The sequence below is a fragment of the Panulirus ornatus genome, chromosome 41 (assembly GCF_036320965.1).
Source record: "Panulirus ornatus isolate Po-2019 chromosome 41, ASM3632096v1, whole genome shotgun sequence".
NCBI classification, from domain to species: domain Eukaryota; kingdom Metazoa; phylum Arthropoda; class Malacostraca; order Decapoda; family Palinuridae; genus Panulirus; species Panulirus ornatus.
The window spans coordinates 15,692,275-15,707,411 of NC_092264.1; the positions used below are offsets into that span (position 1 = coordinate 15,692,275).

Sequence of the window (15,137 nt, forward strand, 5' to 3'; positions counted from 1 at the left end):
CAGACGAAAGAATGGCCCAACCCACCCACATACACATGTATATACATACACACCCTCACACGCTCATATACATACCTATACATTTCAGCGTAGACAAACATATACATGCACAGACATATACATATACACACACATGTAGATATTCATACTTCCTGCCTTCATCCATTCCCGTCGCCACCCCGCCACACATGACACAGCACCCCACTCCCCCCCCTACAATGTCGCTTGGAGTTTTGGCGGGGATGAATTGATGTCGTTCGCACAGCTTGTTTACAAATCCGGATTCATCTCTTATTCAGACTCGCGCAGTCTCGGGCGTCGCCTGAGCTGGGCGGGAATGAAGATGAGAGATGTGCTTTGTCTCAGGGAATTTGCATACGTTAAAACAACAGGACAGCTAGTAAGCGATGATGATTTACATTGGCGGAGCCGGAGACTGCGCATTCTTGCCGCTTTTTATTTAGTTTCAAGAGAGGAAGGGGGAAAAAAAAGGGCTTTGTTAAATCTCTGAGCACACCAGGGGGAGGGGGTGGCACCATCTCTGCATAAAGTTATCTCTCTCTCTCTCTCTCTCTCTCTCTCTCTCTCTCTCTCTCTCTCTCTCTCTCTCTCTCTCTCTCTCTCTCTCTCTCCCACCCCAGCATTAATGATGCAAAAGTTGAGGGAAGGCGTTTTCGGTCCACCAAGAAGAGGAGTGATACGAAAAGATTTGACAAAATATTCCTGGAACCTTAGAAGAAAAAATACTTAGTGCCTGGCAGTCTCCCAAAATGAGTTTGATCACAAATTGCTCAGCCACCACCTGTATACTTTGGTGACCACCTGTATACTTTGGTGACCACCTGTCTACTTTGGTGACCACCTGTATACTTTGGTGACCACCTGTATACTTTGGTGACCACCTGTATACTTTGGTGACCACCTGTATACTTTGGTGACCACCTGTATACTTTGGTGAGCCAGGAGAGGCTTTGCTCTATGCGTATCGGGACAGGTTTTACTGTCTACGTATCGGGAGAGGTTTTACTGTCTGCCGTGATGAACATGGTGAAGGTGCCAGCGATTAACATGGTGACATGGTCTACCAGAAAAATTGTTGTCCTTCTGTATATCCATAAGATCCTGTTTATTTCTTCTGTTTTCTTAAATCAGGGTGTAATCATTGACCTCATCCAGTTCTGTGGACAGTCACTCACTCGTGCATGCATCCAGGCACCACTTTCCCTGTCCATTCATCTGTCGCTTCATAACCTTTCATCCAACGTCTCATTCATCCTCCATCTGTGCCCCGGCTTTACACCATTCTAGTTGCATTAATCTTATCATCTGCTTCTTTGTAATGTCTCCCTTTCCCTCCTACTTCATTACCTGTCCTACCTGTCTCCTGTATCAGGATCCACGTTCATTTCAAACAGATTTCTTGTTTTGTTAATCCGAAACTGTCTCTCACTCGATCTGCCCTTGACTGAACTGTGAACGTACATGTACTCTACAGATTTGTCTTCTGTTTTCCTTAAGATCCATGTATCTTTGATTCTTTGAAACGTATGCATTATTGCCTCATCAGATTCGTTCACTCACTCGTGCTTGCTTCCTTAGGACCCACTTTCCTGTCATTTCATTGTCGTTCTGAAACTTCATCAACTTTTCTCATTACCTATTGTGCACTTTCCCAACTTCAGTTGCATGTAACTTCATGCTCTTGAGCCACCCACTCTAACTTCCATTCACTTCCACCCATCGTGTTCTCGACTAATGCCACAACTTCATTCTCAACAGCCTATTTCGCTCTTTTCACAGCCACATGATAACTTCAGCCTCACTCACCAGCCACATAACTTCAGCCTCACTCACCTGCCACATAACTTCAGCCTCACTCACCAGCCACATGATAACTTCAGCCTAACTATCATGACCATGATCAATTCTCACTCGCCAATATTCAGTATCCCTGCACATAATTTCATCACCAGATCATTTTGATAAATTCAGTTTCTCACCTGCTATGCTTCTTCAGCCTCTATTCATCCAAGTTTGCTGCACTGCCACAATTCTCAGGCCTCATCTGCCACTTCAACTTCAGGCTCACTAGATAATTCAGCCTCACTCACCTGCCACATAACTTCAGCCTCACTCACCTGCCACATAACTTCAGCCTCTCATCAAATTCTCCCCCTATTCTCATACCCTAAGTCTCACTCACCTTTGTTTCAGCCGTATACTTTTTTTTACAATGATTCATTTTTTCCTGCAACTCACAATTTCTTACATCAAATCATTCTTACATTTTTCAGTTTCTATTTTTTCATTTCTATCTTTCATTCTTCCGTTTTGTCCTTTTGCCTTTTGGAATGGTAGAATTGCTCGCGTACATACTCTCATCACATTATCTCATGATCCTCAAATCCACCCTTCCATGCACCACACATCACTCTCCTCCACCCCTGACGCGTCTCTCTTACGTTGCCCATCTGTATCAAGTGTGTTTGTAGACCCAATTGTGTCGAAAACATTATTTGCAGTTGATGTACCAGCTGTTACCCATGTCCCACATGTCCAGTCGTCATTAATATTTTAACTTGTGACCCCACTTGACCAGTTACCACCAAGTCGTTTGTGACACCAAGTTCAATGGGCGTGTCACCCAGCCTCCACTTCCTCAACCTTGATTTCAAGTTCTCTTCCGGAGCTAATCCAGAACCACCTCTTCGTTACCCTCTCGTAACACATATGTATCCATTACAGTCACTTTAACCCTACCACATTCAAGGCTTCGTAGTTAATAACCTAGTAATTACATATTTGCATTCAAGAATCTTTTCAAATCACTTTTCGTATATCAGGTCACCACCTCTTCCTTGGTACAACTGTATGCATCATTTGACCGTCTGCTTTGTCATTGCAGTCAAATGTTCCTCATTTGACCGTCTGGTTTCGCAACCTTCGGGCCTTTGCAGTCAAATGTGCCTCTGGTCATCAGGTATTGTCTCCCACACATCTTTCCGATCAAAGGCAATGGTTCTTCCCATTCTTATATACTCTTTGAGACCGTGTCGAAGACTGTTTGAGGTTTCTGTAGCGGGTGATATTACTTTTTAATCTGCAGTGAGGGAGGGTTTCTGAGTTTGGATTCCCTAGTGAGTATATAGGTTTTCATCTGTTGGAGGATCAAAGCTTTTCTTAGGCTCTAAACCTCTTTAGAATATTCTAAACCTGCTTACTGATATTTCAAGCTTTAGGAGGGGAGGGTTTCTGAGTTTGGATTCCCTAGTGAGGGTAGAGGTTCTCATCTGTTAGAGGATCAAAGCTTTTCTTAGGCTCTGAACCTCTTTGGAATATTCTAAACCTGCTTACTGATATTTCAAGCTTTAGGAGGGGAGGGTTTCTGAGTTTGGATTCCCTAGTGAGGGTAGAGGTTCTCATCTGTTAGAGGATCAAAGCTTTTCTTAGGCTCTGAACCTCTTTGGAATATTCTAAACCTGCTTACTGATATTTCAAGCTTTAGGAGGGGAGGGTTTCTGAGTTTGGATTCCCTAGTGAGGGTAGAGGTTCTCATCTGTTAGAAGATCAAAGCTTTTCTTAGGCTCTGAACCTCTTTGGAATATTCTAAACCTGCTTACTGATATTTCAAGCTTTAGGAGGGGAGGGTTTCTGAGTTTGGATTCCCTAGTGAGGGTAGAGGTTCTCATCTGTTAGAGGATCAAAGCTTTTCTTAGGCTCTGAACCTCTTTGGAATATTCTAAACCTGCTTACTGATATTTCAAGCTTTAGGAGGGGTATCTGCTACGTCCAGTTCATGTGGATAGCCCCGGCTGGACTCCATCTGGTTACGGGAAGAGCCTGAGACCTCGGTCCATACATAGGTACTCCAGGCCTCCCGAGGGAAAAGACCGACTGTATGTGTCGGGAACTTGGGTTACTGGCTGTGTCAGGCTGGTGGGTGGCCAGCCTGCTTCTGCTGCTGCTGCTGCTTCACACACGTGAATGGAACATTTCGCAGTTTAGTCATAACTCATTTCAGTCTCGGTTTTTTTTTTTGGTAGTGACACGTTACATCCCACTCCTCGAACTGTGAGGTAATGCTCACGATTCAGATTGTGAGTTCGTGAGTGAGTCTGAAAGTCTTGGACGCCTCATGAAGCAACGATCTAGATTGTGAGTTCGTGAGTGAGTCTGGAAGTCTCGGACACCTCATGAAGCAACGATCCAGATTGTTGAGTTCGTGAGTGAGTCTGGAAGTTTTGGACGCCTCATGAAGCAACGATCCAGATTGTTGAGTTCGTGAGTGAGTCTGGAAGTTTTGGACGCCTCATGAAGCAACGATCCAGATTGTGAGTTCGTGAGTGAGTCTGGAAGTTTTGGACGCCTCATGAAGCAACGATCCAGATTGTGAGTTCGTGAGTGAGTCTGGAAGTCTCGGACACCTCATGAAGCAACGATCCAGATTGTGAGTTCGTGAGTGAGTCTGGAAGTCTCGGACACCTCATGAAGCAACGATCCGGATTGTGAGTTCGTGAGTGAGTCTGGAAGTCTAGACCACGTCAGAAGGGCAAGGAGACAGCAAAGTCTTCCGCAAGTTCGTCTCGTAGTGTTGTGAGCCGATGGCTTCTTCACGTAGCTGGTCAGCTAAAAAGTTAAAATAGTCAGTAGACGAATAAGACATTTTAAGCTTCCTCATATGTCTATTTCCTGTGTAATATTTCCCTTGTATTTTATTCCCAGGGAAGACTCCATCAGTGTGAAACTATCGCTGAATCTGAAATTTCCCCCTCCAACTTATCCCTTCCCTTCCTTCCTGTAACTCTATCCCCCATCTCAAACTCTGGTCGGAAGTCCAGCAAGTCGCATCTGTTAGCGGAATCATATTGAGCCAGACACCACCTTCCTCCTCCCCTTCCTCCGCCCATTTTCTCCCAGGAGGAAATGAACGTCCCATTTTCATGAATAGTAAACCCTCACACCGACGCGGGGTGTCGAACGTCGGGTCAATAAGTTCTGTGCCGCTCGGAGCCTCGCCTGAGGGAGGGGGTCTTCGTCTCCTGGCTCTGTGGCAGTGGACCGTGGTGGCTGACCCAAGTGCGCTTCCCCCTTGGTGGCTGAATGAACTCCTCCTCGCCTCCATAGACCGTAGACTCGTCTCGATTCCTGGGGTTACATGATCACTTGGTGGTCTGAGGCAGGACCTATAAGTGCTTAGATTCCCTGAGAGTTTATTAGTATCTGGTTCTGTACCGCCCCACATATGGTGTCGCGAGTCCATGTTTCAGTAGGATGATGGTGTTCGATTCCTTCTCACACTCGACATAATTCTCAGTGGTTTCTGATCCTTGAAAGGAGGTCTATAACTTCTATCTTGACAGAGTTGAATGCCATACAATGGGGCTTATGATTGGCCCCGAAATCCTCTTTGGTTGTTGTTTTAGCAACATTAGAGCCTAAAGTAAGTGTTCCTATTCTCTCTCTTGACGGATTCGAACCCTACATTACCACAGTATTGTGTATCGTCGTAATTTTCCAAGCGTATGTCTTCGTGTCTATCCTCTACAACTTACGTCACACGTCATTATGCACGTAACGTTGTACACACGTTAAAAATATTACCTTACCACTCTTTGTGTGAAGCAATATGACAACACAGACGAAAATTTATGAGAAATGCCCAATTCCTTTCATTTGCCATAATAAATGGTCAAATTTATTTCATATTTTGATGGAAAAAACTTAAACCTAAGCTATCATAGGATTATTTAGAAGTTTGTCTGACATTCACACTTACCAACCCTACTGAGACAACCCGAGTCATATTGATCATTTCGAAATTCATCGGACCCATCCGAGAAAATACTTTTTTTTTTTTACTGTGTGTACATCTAAACCAACATTATTAACAGACACAATAGTTGTGTGTGTGTGTGTGTGTGTGTGTGTGTGTGTGTGTGTGTGTGATTGAGTGTGTGTGTGTGTGTGTGTGTGTGTGTGTGTGTGTGTGTGTGTGTGTGTGTGTGTGTGTGTGTGTGTGTGTGTGTGTGTGTGTGTGTGTGTGTGTGTGTGTGTGTGTGTGTGTGTGTGTGTGTGTGTGTGTGTGTGTGTGTTCGATGTAGCCCTCCACTTCCATTCATCATTTTTCTTTCCCTAATAATGCTGTAGTTGTTTATACTTTCCATCCAAACTAATCCTCCTCCGCACCACTTGAAACTCTTTATCCCCAAAGTGGATTGATCCGATCCCCATGATCCAATCTGATCCTCGTATAGGATGATCCTCAGCTTATGTGACTTCAAAACTGACGTGTTATGAGTGAAATGATTTTCCGATTCACTGTGTCGTGATCCCCGTGAATATTGACTGTCTGGCTCCAACACCCTCCGTCGGCTCCTTCCACACGACGCTACCATCCGTCTAGCCTAGCCATCGCAGCCAAGGGTCGTACCGTCGTGTTTGAGGCTTCTAGTCGTACTCGTGGGCCTTCCAGTCGTACTCAAGGGTTTTCCAGTTGTGTTCAAGGGTCTTCCAGTGGTGTTCAGGGGTCTTCCAGTCGTGTTCAAGGGTCTTCCAGACGTACGTACTCAAGGGTCTTTCAGTCGTACTCGTGGGTCTTCCAGTCGTACTCGTGCGCCTTCCAGTGGTGCTCAAGGGTCTTCCAGCCGTGCTTAAGGGTCTTCCAGTCGTGCTCAAGGGCCTTCCAGTCGTGCTCAAGGGCCTTCCAGTCGTGCTCAAGGGCCTTCCAGTCGTGCTTAAGGGTCTTCCAGCCGTGCTCAAGGGCCTTCCAGTCGTGCTTAAGGGTCTTCCAGTCGTGCTCAAGGGTCTTCCAGTTGTGTTCAAGGGTCTTCCAGTCGTGCTTAAGGGTCTTCCAGTCGTGCTCAAGGGTCTTCCAGTCGTGCTCAAGGGTCTTCCAGACGTGCTCAAGGGTCTTCCAGTCGTGCTCAAGGGTCTTCCAGTCGTGCTCAAGGGCCTTCCAGTCGTACTCAAGGGCCTTCCAGTCGTGCTCAAGGCTCTTTCAGACGTGCTCAAGGGTCTTCCAGTCGTACTCAAGGGTCTTCCAGTCGTGCTCAAGGATCTTCCAGTCGTACTCAAGGGTCTTCCAGTCGTGCTCAAGGGTCTTCCAGACGTGCTCAAGGGTCTTCCAGTCGTACTCAAGGATCTTCCAGTCGAGCTCAAGGGTCTCCCAGTCGTGCTCAACGGTCTTTCAGTCGTGATCAAGGGTCTTCCAGCCGTGCTCAAGGGTCTTCCCGTCGTGCTCAAGGGTCTTCCAGTCGTGATCAAGGGTCTTCCAGTCGTGCTCAAAGGTCTTCCAGTCGTGCTCAAGGGTCTTCCAGTCGTGCTCAAAGGTCTTCCAATTGTACTTAATCGGAGCAAGATAGTGCATGCTGGAAAACATCACGGGTGTCTGGAAACTTACATTTCCAGACACCCAACACGTTTTAGTGCTTCACGGTATTACTCTTTTTGCCATGTCTTAGAGAGTCTATCTCTCCTTTTCTGAGGAATATATTGTATATGGAGATCTTGCCTTGCTCGTCCAACCACGTTCCAGTACTGTGAGGTCGACATCCTCGACCTTCCTGGGGACCAATGGCGTTACCTTGGTGTTGGTGGACGGTCCGGTCCCTGCAGTGTGTGTGTGTGTGTGTGTGTGTGTGTGTGTGTGGGTGGGTGGGGGGGGGGGGGAGCAAGATTAATCTTCCTTTTTCTCTGCGGTAATCGATCACAGACGTGGACATAATGGACGCCAGACTTGAACAGTGAAATATCTTGGACATTCTTCCACGTTTATCGGGTTTTTCGTATATATATATATATATATATATATATATATATATATATATATATATATATATATATATATATATATATATATATATATATATATTGGAGAGGATCACAATTTTGCGCGTGATCAAGTATATTCCTATGAGTCCACGGTGAAAATGAAACACGCTAAGTTCCCAAGTGCACTCTCGTGTAATAATCATATCATCAGGGGAGTTACAAGAGAGAAATATAACAGTCAGTTGATATACAACGAAGAGACGTAGCTAGGACGCCATTTGGTAAACATACGATTGTCCATGTTTCAGACGGGCTGCAGTCAGGTTTAGACTTGGTGTCAGCCAGTCCAGACTTGGTTAAGTCCGGCACCCCCCCCCCCCCCCCCCCCCCCACACACACACACACACACATCTGTGGTTTTCCTCGGTATCCCCTTCGAGGTTTGAGCCTTCGTTCTTGATCACGAGAACTGATAGGTGAGGTACACCCACTTATGACGAACCACCAATGAGCTTCTGTCTTCCCGCACCACTGCACGTCATCGCTACAGTCCTCACGCAGAGAGAGAATACCAGAAAGCGCGAAAGATGTCTCGAAAACCCCCGTTGCTCTTTCCCGTCACTCTCCTGGTGCTCATCTTTACGAGAAAGATATCTCTAAAACTACTCTTAACTGTACTACACCTTTTACTCACCATTTTGGGGCTTAACAGATGAACGATTCGACACTTCTTGTCATAACTTCACACTCACAAGTCGTCTCGGTTCCCCACGTTCAACACTTGGGACACATTTGGATTCCCATTTTCTCCAAATGGAGCCACTGGCCACCGCGTCTTTATTTATCATCCCGACCTCATCAACCACCCCCAAAATCTGGGGGTATACGTAGGTGGAATCGACTTCCCCCTAAAGACATCTTGATTCCCTCCAGACCAGAACATCCTCACGTGTAATTGGCTAGTAATAGGATGGACAGGACTCAGCGGATCTTCATGCAAGCAGTTTCTCCCCCACGTAATTTCAGCATCCTATTTTTAACAGCATCTGATCCAGGCTTAATTAACTGCTTGCGGATGGAGTAGTGTAAACAGCTTTGAATTTTCTTCCTCGCATCTGAATTCTGTGCCGTATGTTGACGGCCCATTATGGATGTTACAAACACGATCGAAAAAAAAATGATGTTTTGATTTTTACTTGTTGACGAACCTGGCATAGATGGTCGAAAAGCGGCGCAATCCTCTTTCCTTTTATCCTGAGTAATATCAGTGAGTCGAGCGCCACTGACGCGATCTCTGATGCATTTGGAACAGTTGGCAGACCTGGTGATGCCCCGGACTGAGCATGTGATCGCTTGACTAAACTGTTGCCATTTTGGACGAAAGATATTCAAACAGGTGTACCAAACGTTTATTGAAACAGGTGTACCGAACGTTTATTCAAACAGATATACCAAACGTTTATTCAAACAGGTGTACCAAACGTTTATTCAAACAGGTGTACCAAACGTTTAAGTGCTCCCTGGCAGGTGTCTCGTAATGGAGCTGCAGGATAAGTTCGTCTCTGCCACGTCTGGAAGTGATGCTGCAGGAAGGAGGAGGCGTCGACGTGGCCCCATGATTGTGCTGCAAGAGGAAGGAGGCCTCTGCTAAGTTCCCGTTGTCGTACTGCAGGAGGGAGAGGGGGGGGGGGCGTTGCTGAGGTCTTATGAGAGTGCTGCAGGAGGGAAGAGGCGTTGCTAAGGTCTTACCGAAGTGCTGGAGGAGGGAAGAGGCCTCACCGAGGGGTCCCATGATTGGCTTGGGAGGTCAGCAGGCGGAGATGCGTAGTTGGAAGAGTGACTGTGGCCTGTGGAGCACACTGCGCGTGAGTCAGTCAGGCAAAGGTGTGAGGTGCTGCTGTTGGCAGGTGCTTTGTCGTGGGGGCAGTGAGTCAGGCTCCGCAGTGAGCCAGGTCCTTCACTCACAGATGTTACGGTCATGACGGGTAACCCCACACATGCGAGTGAGAGGGACTCTGAAGAGACAAAGAAGTGCGTCGCTACAAGGTCTTACATCGTTCCAATTCACTCTGTCCCATGCACGCCTCTCACCCTCCTGCATGTTCAGGCCCCGATCGCTTGAAATCTTTTTCACTCCAGTTTACAGTGACTGCGTGAGAACTGCTTGATATTATCGCAAGCTCAGACGAAAACAGACCTTCCTCTGTGAGCTTTCATAGTTTACCACTTGTAGTAAACCCATTCATGTTACCTAATAATGACAAAGGCTGGGCCTTTAAAGGCTTGATTAACTCGTACGTGCAACGGAATCAGTAACGTGCCTCATGTATAGCGGAAATATTTAGGCTATTTGCCATTGAAACAACGCACTCCAATTTCTCTCGATTTTCTCGTAGAAAATGTGCCCAACCTCCATATCGTCCACTCTAGGTTCCTGGTGGTGTAATGGACGAGCGGTTCGCCAGATCAGTGTTTGTCGTGCTGGAGGATGGGTGGTGTCCAGAACGCAGAGGAAAAAGCGGAGCTCGTACATGCCTGGGGAGTTTGGTTTCAGATGGATGTATTTCTGGTTGAGCGGTGTTAAGTGTTGGGAGGCCGGGTGTTTAGTGAGTGTGGGATTGTCATTGTACAGAGAGGAAGGTCCTGTAGGTATGTATGTCGCCAAAGTTTGAATTAGGAGTGAGTTTTTCCACTTTCATCTGGGCGTTGGTGGTTCGTCATGGTGTGGTTTGGATGCTGTTACCTGACTCTGCCTGTAGGTGGAACACAGTCACGTTTAGGACTTCCTCACTCCAGACAAGTCCACCATGTTTCTGTGTCATTCGTGAAGCCTCGAAGCTGCAGGAGTCCAGGTGTTGTGATTATAGTGATATATGTATATATATATATATATATATATATATATATATATATATATATATATAGATAGAGAGAGAGAGAGAGAGAGAGAGAGAGAGAGAGAGAGAGAGAGAGAGAGAGAGAGAGAGAGAGAGAGTTCACAGGATGAAAGAAGAGAAGTTTTTGTTTCGTCAAAAAGTAATTCTGTTTCCTTCATTTTCCAGACTGGATGTGAGCATGAGGAGGCGCGCCCCAGGAGCCGTGCCTGCTGAGCCAGCACCCCTGCCCGTCATGCCAGGGCAGCACCGCTGCTCCCCGCCGTAACACACTCAACGACTAGGGTAGTGTCGCACCTCACCTGGTGATCGACTGCGTCCACAGGTAGCAGGCCAAGTGTCGCACCTCACCTGGTGATCGACTGCGTCGACAGGCTGTGGGAGGCCAAGTGTCGCACCTTACCTGGTACTCTGCTACGTGGCCAGGCAAGAGCAGAGGAACTCCAGCGCTGCGATGCTGCACTTCGCGTGACGCGGTGGTACACCTCTACCGAAACCCCAGAGTTGTGGCAGTCCGGGGCCGCCCCAGCAGGCGTCACCACCACCCCGAAGTCACAGTGGCCCACTGGTCATTACTCCCTGTGAAGACAGATCTCGACTGTTGAGGGATACCATTACGAACACTTGTGGTCCTGCTTGCTAGCTACTTGTCACCCGTCCTTGTCGTCCTTGGCCACCTGAGGCAGCCTGCAGTCCAGTCGTGCGAGCCGTCCCTACCCAGCGCCTCCTTCTGCCGCAGCTCACAGCTCTAACGTTGAGGAGGAACGAGATGCCTGATGGCTGATAGTAAAGCCCCGTGGTAGCGGCTGCTGTACCCGTCGTTGGCTCACGGAGCGAAGGTACGAGGATGTTGAGTGGAGAAGAGTCTCTCTCAGGCGTCGAAGACAACAGACGTCCTGGCGTGTTACCCGTCGCAGACGAGTGTTTCTTGTGAACTTGGCGGAGAGGAAGTACGCCAGGCTTTTACGAAGTGGCCCCCGATATCCCTGCGGTGAGAATGCATGACCAGTGCGCCTTCCAGCGTTACTCGTATTTTTCCAAGGAATAATTCGGTTGTGTGTGACATTAGAGCCACCGTTACTGTCAATGATCAGAGACATTCTGAGCGGACGTACAGTCTGTAGGGATGACTGACGTGAATTCGTGGCTGGTGCGTCGAGTGTGGCGCCCTTAGAGCAGCGGCTCGCGGTACCTTACTCCTGTAGGTGGTGTGATGAAGCCGGGCGACATGTCGTCCTGTCGCCCCCGCCGCCACAGTGTCGTCACGCTGCGACTGACGGTCACACCAGACGACATGACCAACCCGAGAACCCAGGCGTCCCCGCCCACGACCACCCACTCCCCGAGCCCCACGCTACCCCCACGGCCTCGATCACACTCACGCCAGCGTTACTCCTCCCAAGGACGCCAGCCGCCCACCTCTCCGCTTCGTCGCACGCCCACGTCGCCCTTGCCTCGTAGCACGCCCCCGCCTCTCAGTCGCACGCCCACAACTCCGCTCAGTCGGACGCCCACGTCTCCGATGAGCCGCACGCCCACGTCGCCACTATGCCGGGAGCCAACCTCCCCGGTCGGCAGGTCAACGCCCTCGCCCGTGTCACCGCGGAGCACCGGCGGCCGCCACTTCCGCTACGACGTGTGGGCGGACCAGCGAGGGTTGAGGCGGAGGTCCTCCCTCCTGACGGTGCCCTCCACCCACGACGCTCACTCCGACCTCCACCTCCGTCCTCCCGCGCCCGAGGTCCTCCTCCATCGCCGGTCCTTTACGACCTCCAGACTTAGCCAGGTAAGGGCACCACGCCACATTCTATATATATATATATATATATAATATATATATATATATATATATATATATATATATATATATATATATATATATATATTTATTTATTTATTTATTTATTTATTTATTTTGCTTTGTCGCTGTCTCCCGCGTTTGCGAGGTAGCGCAAGGAAACAGACGAAAGAAATGGCCAAACCCACCTCCATACACATGTATATACATACACGTCCACACACGCAAATATACATACCCATACATCTCAATGTACACATATATATACACACACAGACATATACATATATACACATGCACACAATTCACACTGTCTGCCTTTATTCATTCCCATCGCCACCTCGCCACACATGGAATAACATCCCCCTCCCCCCTCATGTGTGCGAGGTAGCGCTAGGAAAAGACAACAAAGGCCCAATTCGTTCACACTCAGTCTCTAGCTGTCATGCAATAATGCCCGAAACCACAGCTCCCTTTCCAGGCCCCACAGAACTTTCCATGGTTTACCCCAGACGCTTCACATTCAATTCATTGACAGCACTTCGACCCCGGTATACCACATCGATCCGATCCAATTCACTCTATTCCTTGCCCGCCTTTCACCCTCCTGCATGTTCAGGCCCCGATCACTCAAAATCTTTTTCACTCCATCTTTCCACCTCCAATTTGGTCTCCCACTTCTCCTCGTTCCCTCCACCTCCGTCGGTCCTCGACGCTGGCGGCAGAATCACACGATTCCAGTACCGAGTAGTGCCTCTAGCGAGGTGAGGCGACCGTGTTAGTACAATTGCAAATATAAGAGTCTGAGTCCACTCCGGCCGCCAGCGTTCCCAGTGTTTACTCTTGTCTCGCAAGGTTCAATATGCCACGATTGACCCACGCTTGTATTGCATCGTCTTCCTCTTAACTTCATACCTGTAGACACTGTACCCTCGTCTTGCATGAAGAAATTGGTTTATGATCATCTACTCTATTTTTCCGGAGAAATTTGAGAGAACATGACTTTTAAGTCTCTCACACTTCCTTTACAAGTTGTATTTCCGAGTGACTGCATGAGTTTTGTTGCTCCTTTTTGTATTCGTTTTCGTTCCTTTTCCTTCTTTGGTAATTAGTTTTGTAACGTGAATTGAACAACATATCCACGGACGCTGTAAAAGATAGCATAGTGTGTTCTGCCACACATACTGTATTAGATCCAGGTAAGTAATTGCTTTTGTGAATTTTACGTTATTACCAAATATCATTCTATAGCCTTATTCCTATTATGCTGCTGACTATGGCGTATTATACATTTTATATTCGTGCTTTATATTATCAGTATGCACAAATATGCTCATGTTTAGCTTAAAAGTCCATTTCTCAAGGCTGTGTGACCACTGCGTCAGTTAGGATTCAGCGTGGTTTTTTTGCGGCACTGCAACGCGGGGACGAGGGATCTCTTAGGGGGCTGGAGATGACGGTGGGGGGGAGGGGAGGAGGTGGATGATGGTGATGCAGCGACTTCTTCACCCAGAACTTTTGAACGAGGTCCAAAGCAAACGAAGGGGAGAACATGGGGTCGATGGATTAAGCACCCCGTGGTAGGTGATGTGAAAGGGACATTCCTTCACCCACTGCTCATGCGGAGGAGGCGTGGGGTGAGTGTAGGGAGAATGGAAGTTGCTTAGATGTTCCTACGTTCAGGCGCAGGATAGTCCAGGTGTCTTCGGGTCTACAAGCGCTCGTAGCTGGAAAATCTGACGTCGTCTCTCCAGCTTAATTTCTCGTCCGGAGTGACGCGAAGAAGCTTGCTAGATTGAACAGTCTGGAAGGGGCTGGAACTAGTGTGACAGAGCGGGATGGAACACGGTTGTCTGGAAGGGGCTGGAAGTAGTGTGGCAGAGTGGGATGGAACACGGTTGTCTGGAAGGGGCTGGAACTAGTGTGACAGAGCAGGATGGAACACGGTTGTCTGGAAGGGGCTGGAAGTAGTGTGGCAGAGTGGGATGGAACACGGTTGTCTGGAAGGGGCTGGAACTAGTGTGACAGAGCGGGATGGAACACGGTTGTCTGGAAGGGGCTGGAACTAGTGTGTGACAGAGCGGGATGGAACACGGTTGTCTGGAAGGGGCTGGAACTAGTGTGACAGAGCGGGATGGAACACGGTTGTCTGGAAGGGGCTGGAACTAGTGTGTGACAGAGCGGGATGGAACACGGTTGTCTGGAAGGGGCTGGAACTAGTGTGTAACAGAGCGGGGTGGAACACGGTTGTCTGGAAGGGGCTGGAACTAGTGTGTAACAGAGCGGGGTGGAACACGGTTGAAACAGACACTGATTTCAGACCTCGGCTTTCCATTTCTTGATGGCGACGTGGTCTCTGGTGGTTCCAGCTCTGAGGGCTGTTGAGGGTCTTCTGGAGGGCGATGTAGCTGAGGGATAGGTTGGTATTGCTGATGCCAGGTGTAAGGGGTCTTCGACGTACATACTGTGGATCGAAGTGTCCACTGGGGTCACTGTTGGTGAGGATGGTTTATGGAGTACGATCTTGTGTTGGTGCGGTTTATGGAGTACGATCTTGTGTTGGTGCGGTTTATGGAGTACGATCTTGTGTTGGTGCGGTTTATGGGGTACGATCTTGTGTTGGTGCGGTTTATGGGGTACGATCTTGTGTTGGTGCGGTTCATGGTGAAGGAATT

The 15,137-nt window shown here is 48.2% G+C and overlaps 1 pseudogene; it reads left to right on the forward strand.

The window, feature by feature from the left end:
- The window catches only part of LOC139761705 (uncharacterized), a 311,982-nt pseudogene that overhangs the window by 223,453 nt on the left and 73,392 nt on the right, over positions 1–15,137 (forward strand).